We start from the raw sequence: 14742 nt of genomic DNA on the forward strand, positions 1-14742 counted from the left end.
CGTTTCCTCTGCTCCCTCGTCTGATTGCCAAGATCAAACAGGAGAGAGCATCGGTAATTTTGATAGCACCTGCGTGGCCACGCAGTACTTGGTATGCAGATCTGGTGGATATGTCATCCTTTCCACCATGGACCTTCTACTTCAGGGTCCTTTCAACCATCCAAATCTAATTTCTCTGTGGCTGACTGCTTGGAGATTGAACGCTTGATTTTATCAAAGCGTGGTTTCTCCGAGTCGGTCATTGATTCCTTAATACAGGCGCGAAAGCCTGTCACCAGGAAAATCTATCATAAGATATGGTGTAAATATCTTCATTGGTGTGAATCCAAGGGTTACTCATGGAGTAAGGTCAGGATTCCTAGGATATTATCTTTTCTCCAAGAAGGATTGGAGAAGGGTTTGTCAGCTAGTTCCTTAAAAGGACAGATTTCTGCTCTGTCTATTCTTTTGCACAAACGTCTGGCTGAGGTTCCAGACGTGCAGGCGTTTTGTCAGGCTATAGTCAGAATCAAGCCTGTGTTTAAACCTGTTGCTCCGCCATGGAGTTTAAATTTAGTTCTTAAGGTTCTTCAAGGGGTTCCGTTTGAACCTTTGCATTCCATAGATATTAAGCTCTTATCCTGGAAGGTTCTGTTTTTAGTAGCTATCTCCTCGGCTCGAAGAGTTTCGGAGTTATCTGCTTTACAATGTGATTCCCCTTATCTCATTTTTCATGCAGATAAGGTAGTGTTACGTACCAAACCTGTTTTTTTTACCTAAGGTGGTATCTAATAAAAATATCAATCAGGAGATTGTTGTACCGTCACTGTGTCCTAATCCTTCTTCAAAGAAGGAACGTCTTTTACACAATCTTGACGTGGTTCGTGCTTTAAAGTTTTATTTACAAGCTACTAAAGATTTTCGTCAAACATCTGCATTGTTTGTTGTCTACTCTGGACAGAGGAGAGGCCAAAAGGCTTCGGCAACCTCTCTTTCTTTTTGGCTAAGGAGTATAATACGCTTAGCTTATGAGACTGCTGGCCAGCAGCCTCCTGAAAGGATTACAGCTCATTCTACTAGAGCGGTAGCTTCCACATGGGCTTTTAAAAATGAGGCTTCTGTTGAACAGATTTGTAAGGCGGCGACTTGGTCTTCGCTTCATACTTTTTCAAAGTTCTATAAATTTGATACTTTTGCTTCTTCGGAGGCTATTTTTGGGAGAAAGGTCTTGCAGGCAGTGGTGCCTTCCGTTTAAGCGCCTGCCTTGTCCCTCCCTTCATCCGTGTCCTATAGCTTTGGTATTGGTATCCCACAAGTAATGGATGATCCGTGGACTGGATACACCTTACAAGAGAAAACAATTTATGCTTACCTGATAAATTTATTTCTCTTGTGGTGTATCCAGTCCACGGCCCGCCCTGTCATTTTAAGGCAGGTGTTTTTTATTTTTAAACTACAGTCACCACTGCACCCTATAGTTTCTCCTTTCTCTTGCTTGTCTTCGGTCGAATGACTGGTAGTGGCAGTTAGGGGAGGAGCTATATAGACAGCTCTGTTGTGGGTGATCCTCTAGCAGCTTCCTGGTGGGAAGGAGAATATCCCACAAGTAATGGATGATCCGTGGACTGGATACACCACAAGAGAAATAAATTTATCAGGTAAGCATAAATTATGTTATATATATATATATATATATATATATATATACACACAACCAGGACAGATGTCTACTAAGGAAGGAGTCCAGGTGGACATATAGGCTTAGAACCCTGTCCCCCAATGGTCTAAATGAAAAAAAACAAAATTCATGCTTACCTGATACATTTCTTTCTTTCCGGATACAGTGAGTCCACGGCTTCATCATTTACTGTTGGGAATATCACAGAGCAGGAGGAGGCAAAGAGCACCACAGCCAAGCTGTTATGTATCACTCCCTTACCCACAAACCCCAGTCATTCGACTGAAGGTAAATGGAGGAAAAAAGGAGTAACACAAGGTGTAGAGGTGCCTACAGTTTAGCCAAAAATAACTGTCTTGAAATAAAGGGCGGGGCCGTGGACTCACCGTATCTGGAAAGAAAGAAATTTATTAGGTAAGCATACATTTTGATTCCTTTCCTAAGATATGGTGTGTCCACGGCTTCATCATTTACTGTTGGGAACCAATACTTAAGCTAGAGAACACAGATGAATAGGGAGGGACAAGACAGGCAGACCTTAACAGAAGGCACCACCGCTTGAAGAACCTTTCTCCCAAAAGAAGCCTCAACCGAAGCAAAAAGTATCAAATTTGTAAAAAGTATGCAGAGAAGACAAAGTTGCAGCCTTGCAAATCTGATCCACAGAAACTTCCTTTTTGAAAGCCCAAGAAGAGGAGACAGCCCTAGTGGAATGAGCCGTAATTCTCTCAGGAGGCTACTGTCCAGCAGTCTCATAAGCAAAACAAATTATACTTTTCAACCAGAGAGAAAGAGAAGTAGAAGTAGCTTTTTGACCTTTATGTTTCTCAGAGAAACAAACAAACAGGGCAGAAGACTGGCGAAAATCCTTAGTCGCCTGTAAATAAAATTTTAAAGCACGTACAACATCCAAGTTGTGCAACAAACGTTCTTTGTGAGAAGAAGCATTAGGACATAGAGAAGGAACAACAATTTCCTGATTGATATTTCTGTCCGAAACCACTTTAGGAAGGAAACCTACCTTGGTACGAAGAACCGCCTTATGGGCATGAAAGATAAGATAAGGTGAATCATACTGCATACAGAGCAACAGACAAACACAGGCCTGATTCTGACCAAGGCCTGACAAAAAGATTGCACATCTGGCACGTCCGCCAGACGCTTATGCAGCAAAATAGATAAAGCAGAAATCTGACCCTTCAGAGTACTGACTGACAAACCCTTTCTCCAGACCATCATGGAGAAAAGACAAAAAACTCTAGGAATCCTGACGCTACTCCAAGAGTAGCCCTTGGAGTCACACCAATAAAGATATTTATGCCATATCTTTTGATAAATCTTTCTCGTAACAGGCTTGTGAGCCTGAATCATGGTCTCAATGACCGACTCAGAAAAAACACACTTAGACAGAACTAAGTGTTCGATCTCCAAGCAGTCCGCTTCAGAGAAACGAGATTTGGATGAAAGAAGGGACCCTGAATGAGCAGGTCCTTCCTCAGAGGCAGTCTCCACGGTGGGAGAGATGACATCTCCACTAGGTCTGCATACCAGATCCTGCGAGGCAATGGCTCCTGTTTGATACAAGCAATGACTCGTGGAAGGAAAGCAAACGGAGTAAACAAGTATAACAGCCTGAAATCCCAAGGAACTGCCAGAGCATCTATCAGAGTGGCCTGTGGATCTATTGACTCGTACCTTGGAAGTTTGACATTTTGCCGAGACACCATCAGATTTAACTCCGGCTAAGGGGGATTTGAGAGTTAAGTTGGAGAGTACCTCCGGATGGAGTTCCCACTCCACGGGATGAAAAGTCTGTCTGCTCAGGAAATCCACTTCCCAGTTGTGAGCTTCCGCCCACTGAATAATCCGAGACACCTCCTTCATGGCTTAGGAACTCAGAGTTCCTCCCTGGTGGTTGATGTAAGCCACTGAGGTTATGTTTTGTGACTGGAACCTGATAAACTGGGCTAAGGACAACTTCGGCCAAGCCATTAGAGCATTGGAAATGACTTAACTACAGGATGTTAATGGGGAGAGCAGACTCCTCCCGTGTCCAAAATCCCTGCGCCTTTAAAGAGTCTCAGACTGCTCCCCAGCCCATCAGGCTGGTGTCCGTGGTCACAATCACCCAGGAAGGTCTCAAAGCATGTGCCATGAGACAGATGGTCCTGAGAAAACCACCACGGGAGAGAGTCTCTTGTCGACTGGTCTAGATCTATCCTCTAAGACAGATCCGCATAATCCCCGTTCCATTGTCTGAGCATGCACAACTGTAGAACTCTTTAATGGAATTGAGCAAAGGGAATGACGTCCATAGAAGCCACCATCAGACCGATTACCTCCATACACTGAGCCATTGATGGTCGAGCAGTAGACTGTAGAGAGAGGCAAGAGGATAGGATTTTTGCTCTTCTGACCTCCATCGGAAAAATTGATAGGGAATCTATTATAGTCCCTAAGAAGACTACCATTGTAGCTGGAACAAGGGTGCTCTTTACCAGATTTACTTTCCACCCTTGGGAACGTAGAAGAGACAACAAGATCTCCGTGTGATATCTTGCTTGTTGAAAAGATGGCACCTGAAACAATAGGTAGTCCAGGTAGGGCACCACTTCAATTCCCTGGGACCGGATCACTGCCAAGAAAACCCCCAGAAACTTTAAGAAAATTCTGGGAGCTATGGCAAGGCCAAAAAGAGCAGCCACAAACTGAAAGTGTTTGCCCAGAAAGGCAAATCTCAGAAATGTGATGATCCCTGTGAATGGGAACATGAAGGTATGCATCCTTTAGATCTATGGTCATCATAAACTGACCCTCTTGCACCAAAGGAAGAATGGAGTGGATTGTCTCCATCTTGAAAGGCGGAACTCTGAGAAACTTGTTTAGACATTTCAGGTCTATAAAAGGTCGGTAAGTTCCCTCTTTTTTGGGAATCATGAACAGATTGGAATGGAAACCTAGACCCTGTTCCTGAATTGGAACTGAAACAATCACTCCCAGGGAAAAAAGATCCTGAACACGTTTCAAGAATGCCTCTATTTATCTGGTCTACAGATAATCTTGAGAGGTGGAACCTGCCCCTGGGAGGAAAGGTCTTGAGCTCCAGTTTGTAACCCTGGGATACTATATCCACAGCCCAGCGATCTGGGACATCTCGTATCCATGCTCAAGAAAACTGAGATAGTTTCCCCCCCACTAGATCCGATACTGGATCGGGGGCAAAACCTTCATGCTGATTTAGAGTCAGCTGAGTTTTTTTTTTTTTATTGCTTCCTCTTGTTCCAAGACTGGGAGGGCTTCCAAGAAGACTTGGCCTGTTCCTGCTTGGAAGAGGAAGACTTCCCCCTGGAATTACGAAAGGAACGAAAATTACTCTGACGTCCTTTCGGTCTATTCTTCTTGCCTTTTGGGAAAAAAGAACCCTATTCCCACCATAATATCAGAATTAATTTCTGTCAGACCGGGTCCAAACAAGGTCTTACCCTTGTAAGGGATCGTCAGAAGCTTAGATTTAGAGGAAACATCGGCTGACCAAAATTTCAGCCACAATGCTCTGTGCGCAAGCACAGCAAAGCCAGATATTTTGGCTCCCAACTTAATGACCTGCAGAGAAGTGTCACTAATAAAGGAATTGGCCAACTTAAAAGCCTTAATCCTATCTTGGAGTATATCTAAAGGAGTCTCTACCTGAAGAGACTCAGACAAGGCGTCGAACCAATAGGCTGAAGCACTTGTCACAGTAGCAATATACACTGCAGGTTGCCATTGTAGACCTTGATGAACATACATTTTTTTCCAAATAAGCCTATAGTTTTTTGTCCATTGGATCCTTAAAGGAGCAGCTATCCTCAATAGGAATAGTAGTTCTCTAAACCAAAGTAGAAATGGCCCCTTCTACTTTAGGAACCGTTTGCCACAACTCCTTAATGGAGTCTTCAACGGGAAACATCTTCTTAAAGACAGGAGATGGGGAGAAAGGAATCCCAGGGTCTCTCCCATTCCTGTGCTATAATCTCAGTGGCACAGTCTGGCACAGGAAAGACCTCCACAGAGGAAGGAACATCAAAGTATTTATTAAGCTTGTCTGGTTTCCTAGGAATGACAGTTGCAGGAGTATCTGAATCAGCAAGAGTAGCCAAAACCTCCTTTAACAGTACACAGAGGTGTTCAAGCCTAAATCTGAAGGATACAACTTCAGCATCAGATGAAAGAATTATACTGTCCGAATCTGAGATTTCACCCTCAGAGAATACAGATGTATCTTCCTCATCAGACTTATGAGAGAGGGCAACTTAGGTAGCAGAACTTGGAGCAGAAACCTTACTATCTGAATCTCTAGATTTCCTCTTGCGTTTTCCCTGTAGCATGGGAATGGCAGCTAATGCCGCAGAAGATACCCGGGCAGCGATCACTGCTTGCAAATAAACACCCCTGGGAGATTGAGGGGAACCGCAGGGCACTGCATGTGATGCCATTAAGGCTTGGGACATTTGAGGAGAAGACTGTGGCATTACCTGAACAGCCTCGTCCTGAGAGACGATTGGCTCAGAAACAAAAAGTTCTTAATGCATTATAGTTCTCTCTGTACATGATGAACAAAATTGCAAGGGTGGTACAATTTGGCTCTCTAAGCAAAGCCTGCAACTGTCCATAGTAGCAGGATCCGGATCCATAATGCAGAAATAATATTTTGCAAGTATACTTATATCAGTTACTGCCCCTTTAAATGTTGAACAAGACACTGTCTCTTTAAATCCTTCAAGACAAAAAAGCTCCCAACGTGCGTGTGTGTAAATATATATATATATATATATATATATATATATATATAGCTTTCACATCTATGAAAAGATCCCTCTATATGGAATTTAATTGATCTCCAAGTAGAGAAAAAAAATTAGGCAGCAATTTGAAATTAAAAACTTACTTTTAGACACCTCTACACCTCAGTCAGTGACTGAAGTGCCTACCTGCCCACTTGAAACAATCAGTAGTGCAATCTGTGAAAACTGGGCAGCTGCGTTAAACCAACTTGCTCTCAGTCGCAACGGATCTGGTCTCTGCAACGTAAAGAGAGCATCATGTGATCGGTTATGGAAGCTACGCCGCAGTAGTGAAAGTGCGCACTTCCAGCCGACAGCAAAGAGAAAACAAAACTAAGCCGCTTTCTGACTGAGAAATCTGTCAGAGCCCGGCTGAGAACATCACATTGTGCGATCAGTGCCCAAACACATTGTATTAATAAAAACAGATGCAATTTTAAAAATTAACCCGTGAGCCACCAAGAAAGTTAACTCCTAATACATAATGTAGATTAACTTAGTCTCTACTGCCACATGCATATTTATGTGCCTGCTCACTGCCCAAAGAACATCCTGAACCTAGGATTGTAGTCCCACAATAGCTGCAGCTTGAGAAATTGGTGTAGATTTAACCCCTTAAGTGCCAGCCTTCTATCCCCAGAAGACAAAAAGGCACTTACCTGCACATCTAGCTGTCCGGCAGGAGGACAGGTCACCCGGTATGAAAGGAAGCCACTCCTTACAGAGACCTGTAAAAACAAAACAAAAAACAGAGTAAAACATAATTTATGTAAGAACCTACCTGATAAATTAATTTCTTTCATATTGGCAAGAGTTCATGAGCAAGTGACGTATGGGATATACATACCTACCAGGAGGGGGGCAAAGTTTCCCAAACCTCAAAATGCCGAAAAATACACCTCCCACCACACCCACAACTCAGTTTAATGAACAGCCAAGTAGTGAGGAGATAACAAAAGGAGTAAAAAAGCAAATAAAAAGAGGAACAGGAAATAGAATTGTACTTTTATACAAAAAAAACATAACCACCATAAAAAAGGTGGGCCTCATGGACAGGTAAGTTCTTACATAAATTATGTTTTCTTTCATGTTATTGGAAAGAGTCCATGAGCTAGTGACGTATGGGATAGAAATACTCAAGATGTGGAAGTCCACAGAAGAGTCACTAGAGAGGGAGGGATAAAATAACAGCTATTTCCACTGAGAAATTAAATCTACACAATAAATAAGTTTTTCTTAAAAAAAAATTAAATCAAAAGCAGTAGAATCAAACTGAGACAGCTGCCTGAAGAACTTTTCTACGAAAGACGGCTTCAGAAGAAGCAAATACATGAAAATTGTAAAAACAATAAAAGTATGCAGAGAAGACCAAATTACTGCTTTGCAAATTGATCATCAGAAGCTTCATTCTGAAAAAGCCCAAGAAATGGTGACCGAACTTAGTATAATGAGCTGTAAAACACTGAGACGGAGCCTGCCCTGCCTCCAAATAAGCCTAGAGAAACAAAAGCTTTAACCAGGACACCAAAGCAATGGCAGAGTCTTTCTAACCTTTTCTGGAACCAGAAAAACAACAAATAGACTAGAAGTCTTCTGGAATCCTAGTGACCTTGATATAGAATTACAAAGCTCTTACCACATCCAAAGAATGTAAATAACTCTCAAAGAATTCTTTAGGATTAGGACACAAAGAAGGAACACCAATTTCTCTACCAATGTTTTTCAAATTCACAACCTTAGGAAAAGAAGTCCACAAAACAACTTATCTAGATGAAAAATCAGATGAGACACACAAGAGAGCTGATAAATCAGAAACTCTTCTAGCAGAAGAGATAGACAAAAGAAACAACACTTTCCAAGAAAGTAGAAAATCCTCAAAGAAAATATAGGCTCAAAAGAAAGCCTGCAAAATATTTAAACCAAATTAAGAATCCAAAAAAGAGAAATTAATAAAATAACAGGTTTGATACAAACCAAAGCCTGAACAATACTGTGAATATCAGGAAGTTAAGCAATCATTCTAAGAAATAAAAAATTTGCAGACAAACTTTATCCAAACCATCCTGAAGAAACTGTAAAGTCCTAGGAATTCTAAAAATGCCAAGAGTATTTATGAGAAGAACACCATAAAAAATAGGTTTTCCAAACATGATAATACATTTTCCTTGAAACAGACTTATAAGTCTGCAACATGGTGATAAAAACTGAGTCAGAGAAACCTCTATGACTAAACACTAATCAATTCCCATACCTTCAAATTAGTAATTTGAGAGCCCGATGGAAAAATGTCCCTTGAAACAAAAGGGGTGGCGAAAGCAGCCAAGGATGGCAACTAGACATCCGAACAAGATCCACATACCAAACCTGTGAGACCATGCTGATGCTATCAAAAACACATGAGACTGTTCCAATATGATTTTGGAGATCACCCTTGGACGAAAAAAACAGAGGCGGAAAGATGTAGCCAGGTTGCAAAACCAAGACACTGCTAATGCATCCACCATCTCAACCTGAGGATCCCCGGACCTGAAAAGGTACCTGGGAAACTGAGAAAACACATCTGTATAGAGATACCACTCTCCCGGATGTAAAATCTGACGGCTGAGATAATCCACCTCCCAAATGTCTAAACCTGAGATATGAATCATAGAAGATGGAGATGAATTCCACCTAAGAACGTATTCAAGATGCTTCTTTAAATGCTAAGGAACTGCAAGTCCCTATTTGATAATTGACATATGCCACAGTTGTGAAACTGTGTCTGAAAGCAAAAAGAAAAGTTCTCTCCTAAACGAGGCCAAGTCTAAAAGAGCTCTGCAAATAGCACAGAGTTCTAAGATATCGATTGGTAACCTCGCTTCTTGAAGTTTCCAAACCCCTTGTGCTGTCAGAGACCCTCAGACAGCTCCCTAACCTGTAAGACTTGCATCCAATAAAAATATAATCCAGGAAGGACAAACAAAAGGAGGCCACCTGAAAAAAATTATGATACTCTAATCACCAAATATCTGAAAACAATCCCTTCACCATTTAGTCAGTATGCAAAGCTAACAAGGTCTCAGATGAAAATTGAGTAAATGGAACCACGTCCGATGCTGCAGTTATGAGACTTAAAACTTCCATGCACATAGCCACTGAAAGGAATGTTCTAGACTGTAAGTTTAGACAGGCTAATGCCAATTACAATTGACTCTTGTCCAAAAAAGAGAAAGTCATAACACTGAATCCATCTAGAAACCCCAAAAAAGGTGACCCTTGTCTAAGGAATCACAAAACTCTTAGGTAGATTAAATTCTCTAACCAAGTCTTGAAGAAACTAAACTAGTTGATTTGTGAGAGCTTACAATAAAAGAAAAGTTTAAGCCAATACCAAGATACCATTCAAATAAGGAAGCACCACAATACCCTACTGTCTGAAAACCGAAAGCAGCGCACCAAGAACCTTTGAAAAGATTCATAAGGCTGTTGCTAGACCAAAAGGAAAAGCAACAAATTGGTAAAGCTTACCTAAAAAAGAGAATATCAGAAACCAAAAGTGGTCTGAATTAAATAAAATAGGAGGATAAACGTTCTGTAAAATTGTGTGAACATGAAATGACCTTGCTGAAAAAAAGGCATAATAGTCCTTAAAGTCGCCAACATAGAAGTTCAGACTCTTACAAAACAAAATAACGTCTTCAGAACCAAGATTGGACTGAATAAACCCTTCTTCTTTGGGATAAAGAATAGAATTGAATATAAACCCAAACTCTGTTCCTGCTAAGGAACTGGTATAATCACTCATGAAAAAAATTGAGTGGAAAGAAAGAAAGAATCTTCCCATAGAAGGTCTCATTCTAAAAAAATCTATTCAAAAACCCTAGAAATAATATAGATTAAATTTCCAAAGACAATTTAATCTGTTCCCCATCAGAAGGACTGGTTTGAGAACCGCACTTTCATGTAGTCTTAAAGGGACAGTCTACACCAGAATTTTTATTGTTTTAAAAGATAGATAATCCCTTTATTACCCATTTCCCAGTTTTGCATAACCAACAGTTATAATAATATACGTTTTACCTCTGTGATTATCTTGTATCTAAGCCTCTGCAAACTGCCCCTTTTTTCAGTTCTTTTGATAGACTTGCAGTCTAGCCAATCAGTGCCTGCTCCCAGATAACTTCTCGTGCACGAGCACAGTGTTATCTATATGAAATACGTGAACTAACACCCTCTAGTGGTGAAAAACTGTTAAAATGCAATCTGAAAGAGGTGGGCTTCAAGGTCTAAGAAATTAGCATATGAACCCGACTCCACATAAGCATGATGAATCAAAGACTTTAACCAAGACGCCAAAGAAATGGCAGAAGCCTTCTGACCTTTCCTGGAACCAGAAAAGATAACAAATAGACTAGAAGTCTTTCTGAAATCTTTAGTAGCGTCAACATAATATTTCAAAGCTCTTACTACATCCAAAGAATGTAAAGATCTCTCCAGAGAATTCTTAGGATTAGGACACAATGAAGGGACAATAATTTCTCTACTAATGTTATTAGAATTCACAACTTTAGGTAAAAATTTAAATTAAGTCCGCAACACCGCCTTATCCTGATGAAAAATCAGAAAAGGAGATTCAAAAGTAATTTAATATCCAGAGAATGCATAGGTTCAAACAGAGGAGCCTGTAAAGCCCTCAGAACCAAATTAAGACTCCAAGGAGGAGAGATTGACTTAATAACAGGCTTGATACGAACCAAAGCCTGTACAAAACAATGAATATCAGGATGATTAGCAATCTTTCTGTGAAAAAAAACAGAAAGAGCAGAGATTTGTCCTTTCAAAGAACTTGCAGACAAACCCTTATCCAAACCATCCTGAAGAAACTGTAAAATTCTAGGAATTCTAAAAGAATGCCAAGAGAATTTATGAGAAGAACACCAAGAAATGTAAGTCTTCGAAACTAGGTAATAAAACTTTCTAGACACAGATTTACGAGCCTGTAACATAGTAGTAGTCATAGAGGTTTCTCTGACTCAGTGATTAAGTATCAAGCGTTCAATCTCCATACCTTCAAATTTAATGATTTGAGATCCTGATGGAAAAATGGGCCTTGAGATAGAAGGTCTGGCCTTAACGGAAGTGTCCAAGGTTGGCAACTGGCCATCCGAACGAGATCCGCATACCAAAACCTGTGTGGCCATGCTGGAGCCACCAGCAGTACAAACGAACGCTCCATTAGGATTTTGGAAATCACTTTTGGAAGAAGAACTACAGGCGGAAAGATATAAGCAGGTTGATAATTCCAGGGAAGTGACAACGCGTCCACTGCTTCCGCCTGAGGATCCCTGGATCTTGACAGATACCTGGGAAGTTTCTTGTTTAGATGAGAAGCCATCAGATCTATTTCTGGAAGTCCCCAGACTTGAACAATCTGAAGAAAAACCTCTGGGTGAAGAGACCATTCGCCCGGATGTAACGTCTGGCGACTGAGATAATCCGCTTCCCAATTGTCTATACCTGGGATGTGAACCGCAGAGATTAGACAGGAGCTGGATTCCGCCCATACAAGTATCCAAGATACTTCTTTCATAGCCTGAAGACTGTGAGTTCCACCTTGATGATTGACATACGCCACGGTTGTGACATTGTCGGTCTGAAAACAAATAAACGATTCTCTCTTCAGAAGAGGCCAGAACTGAAGAGCTCTGAAAATCGCATGGAGTTCCAAAATGTTGATTGGTAATCTCGCCTCCTGAGATTCCCAAACCCCCTGCGCTGTCAGAGATCCCCATACAGCTACCCAACCTGAAAGACTCGCATCTGTTGAGATCACAGTCCAGGTTGGACGAACAAAAGAGGCCCCTTGAATTAAACGATGGTGATCCAACCACCAAGTCAGAGAAGATCGAACATTGGGATTTAAGGATATTAATTGTGATATCTTTGTATAATCCCTGCACCATTGGTTCAGCATACAAAGCTGGAGAGGTCTCATGTGAAAACGAGCAAAGGGGATCGCGTCCGCAGCAGTCATGAGACCTAGAATTTCCATGCACAAAGCCACCGAAGGGAATGATTGAGACTGAAGGTTTCGACAGGCTGAAATCAATTTCAGACGTCTCTTTTCTGTTAGAGACAAAGTCATGGACACTGAATCTATATGGAAACCCAAAAAGGTTACCCTTGTCTGAGGAATCAAGGAACTCTTTTGTAAATTGATCCTCCAACCATGTCTTTGAAGAAACAACACAAGTTGATTTGTATGAGATTCTGCAGAATGTAAAGACTGAGCAAGTACCAAGATATCGTCCAAATAAGGAAATACCGCAATACCCTGTTCTCTGATTACAGAGAGAAGGGCACCGAGAACCTTTGAAAAGATCCTTGGAGCTGTTGCTAGGCCAAAAGGAAGAGCAACAAACTGGTAATGCTTGTCTAGAAAAGAGAATCTCAGGAACTGATAGTGGTCTGGATGAATTGGAATATGAAGATATGAATCCTGTAAGTCTATTGTAGACATATAATGCCCTTGCTGAACAAAAGGCAGAATAGTCCTTATAGTCACCATTTTGAATGTTGGTATCCTTACATAACGATTCAATATTTTTAGATCCAGAACTGGTCTGAAAGAATTCTCCTTCTTTGGTACAATGAACAGATTTGAATAAAACCCCAGACCCCGTTCCAGAACTGGAACAATTACCCCAGCCGACTTCAGGTCTGAAACACATTTCAGAAATGCCTGAGCCTTTACTGGGTTTACTGGAATGTGAGAGGGGAAAAATCTTCTCACAGGCGGTCTTACCTTGAAACCTATTCTGTACCCTTGAGAAACAATGTTCTGAATCCAAAGATTTTGAGTTGAATTGATCCAAACATCTTTGAAAAATCGTAACCTGCCCCCCACCAGCTGTACTGGAATGAGGGCCGCACCTTCATGCGGATTTGGGAGCTGGTTTTGACTTTCTAAAAGGCTTGGATTTATTCCAGACTGGAGAAGGTTTCCAAACGGAAACTGTTGCTTTAGGGGAAGGGTCAGGCTTCTGTTCCTTATTCTGACGAAAGGAACGAAAACGATTAGCAGCCCTATATTTACCTTTAGATTTTTTTGTCCTGAGGCAAAAAAGCTCCCTTCCCCCCAGTAACAGTTGAAATTATTGAATCCAACTGAGAACCAAATAATTTATTACCTTGGAAAGAAAGAGAAAGCAACGTTGACTTAGAAGTCATATCTGCATTCCAAGACTTAAGCCTTAAAGCTCTTCTAGCTAAAATAGCTAAAGACATATACCTGACATCAATCCTAATGATATCAAAAATGGCATCACAAACAAAGTTATTAGCATGTTGAAGAAGTTTAACAATGCTATAAGCATTATGGTCTGACACTTGTTGCGCTAAAGCCTCCAACCAGAAGGTGGAAGCTGCAGCAACATCAGCCAAAGAAATAGCAGGTCTAAGAAGATTACCTGAACATAAATAAGCCTTCCTTAGAAAGGATTCAAGCTTCCTATATAAAGGATCCTTCAAAGAAGTACTATCTGCCGTAGGAATAGTAGTACGTTTAGCAAGAGTAGAAATAGCCCCATCAACTTTGGGGATTTTTTCCCAAAACTCTAATCTATCAAATGACAAAGGGTACAATTTCTTAAACCTTGGAGAAGGAGTAAATGAAGTACCCAGACTATTCCATTCCCTAGAAATTACTTCTGAAATAGCATCAGGAACTGGAAAAACTTCTGGAATAACTACATGAGGTTTAAAAACTGAATTTAAACGCTTATTAGTTTTAATATCAAGAGGACTAGACTCCTCCATATCTAATGCAATCAACACTTCTTTAAGCAAAGAACTAATAAACTCCATCTTAAAAAAATATGAAGATTCATCAGTGTCAATATCTGAGGCAGAATCTTCTGAACCAGATAGATCCTCATCAGAGATAGATAAGTCAGAATGATGGCGGTCATTTAAAAATTCATCTGAAATATGAGAAGTTTAAAAAGACCTTTTAGGTTTACTAGAAGGAGGAATAACAGACAGAGCCTTCCGAATAGAATCAGAAACAAATTCTTTAACATTAACAGGAACATCCTGAACATTAGATGTTGAAGGAACAACAACAGGTAATGGATTATTACTAATGGAAATATTATCCGCGTTAGATAGTTTATCATGACAACTAACACAAACTACAGCCGGAGGAACAGTTACCAAAAGTTTACAACAAATGCACTTAGCTTTGGTAGAACCAACATCAGGCAGCGTCTTTCCAGAAGTAGA

The 14742-nt window shown here is 40.7% G+C and overlaps 1 protein-coding gene across 1 annotated transcript in view; it reads right to left on the minus strand.

Moving 5' to 3' along the window:
• LOC128661387 (uncharacterized) overlaps nucleotides 1-14742 on the minus strand; it is a 509641-nt gene that overhangs the window by 415382 nt on the left and 79517 nt on the right. The gene's annotated exons all lie outside the window — the stretch shown is intronic.

The sequence above is a fragment of the Bombina bombina genome, chromosome 5 (genome assembly GCF_027579735.1).
Source record: "Bombina bombina isolate aBomBom1 chromosome 5, aBomBom1.pri, whole genome shotgun sequence".
NCBI classification, from domain to species: Eukaryota; Metazoa; Chordata; class Amphibia; order Anura; family Bombinatoridae; genus Bombina; species Bombina bombina.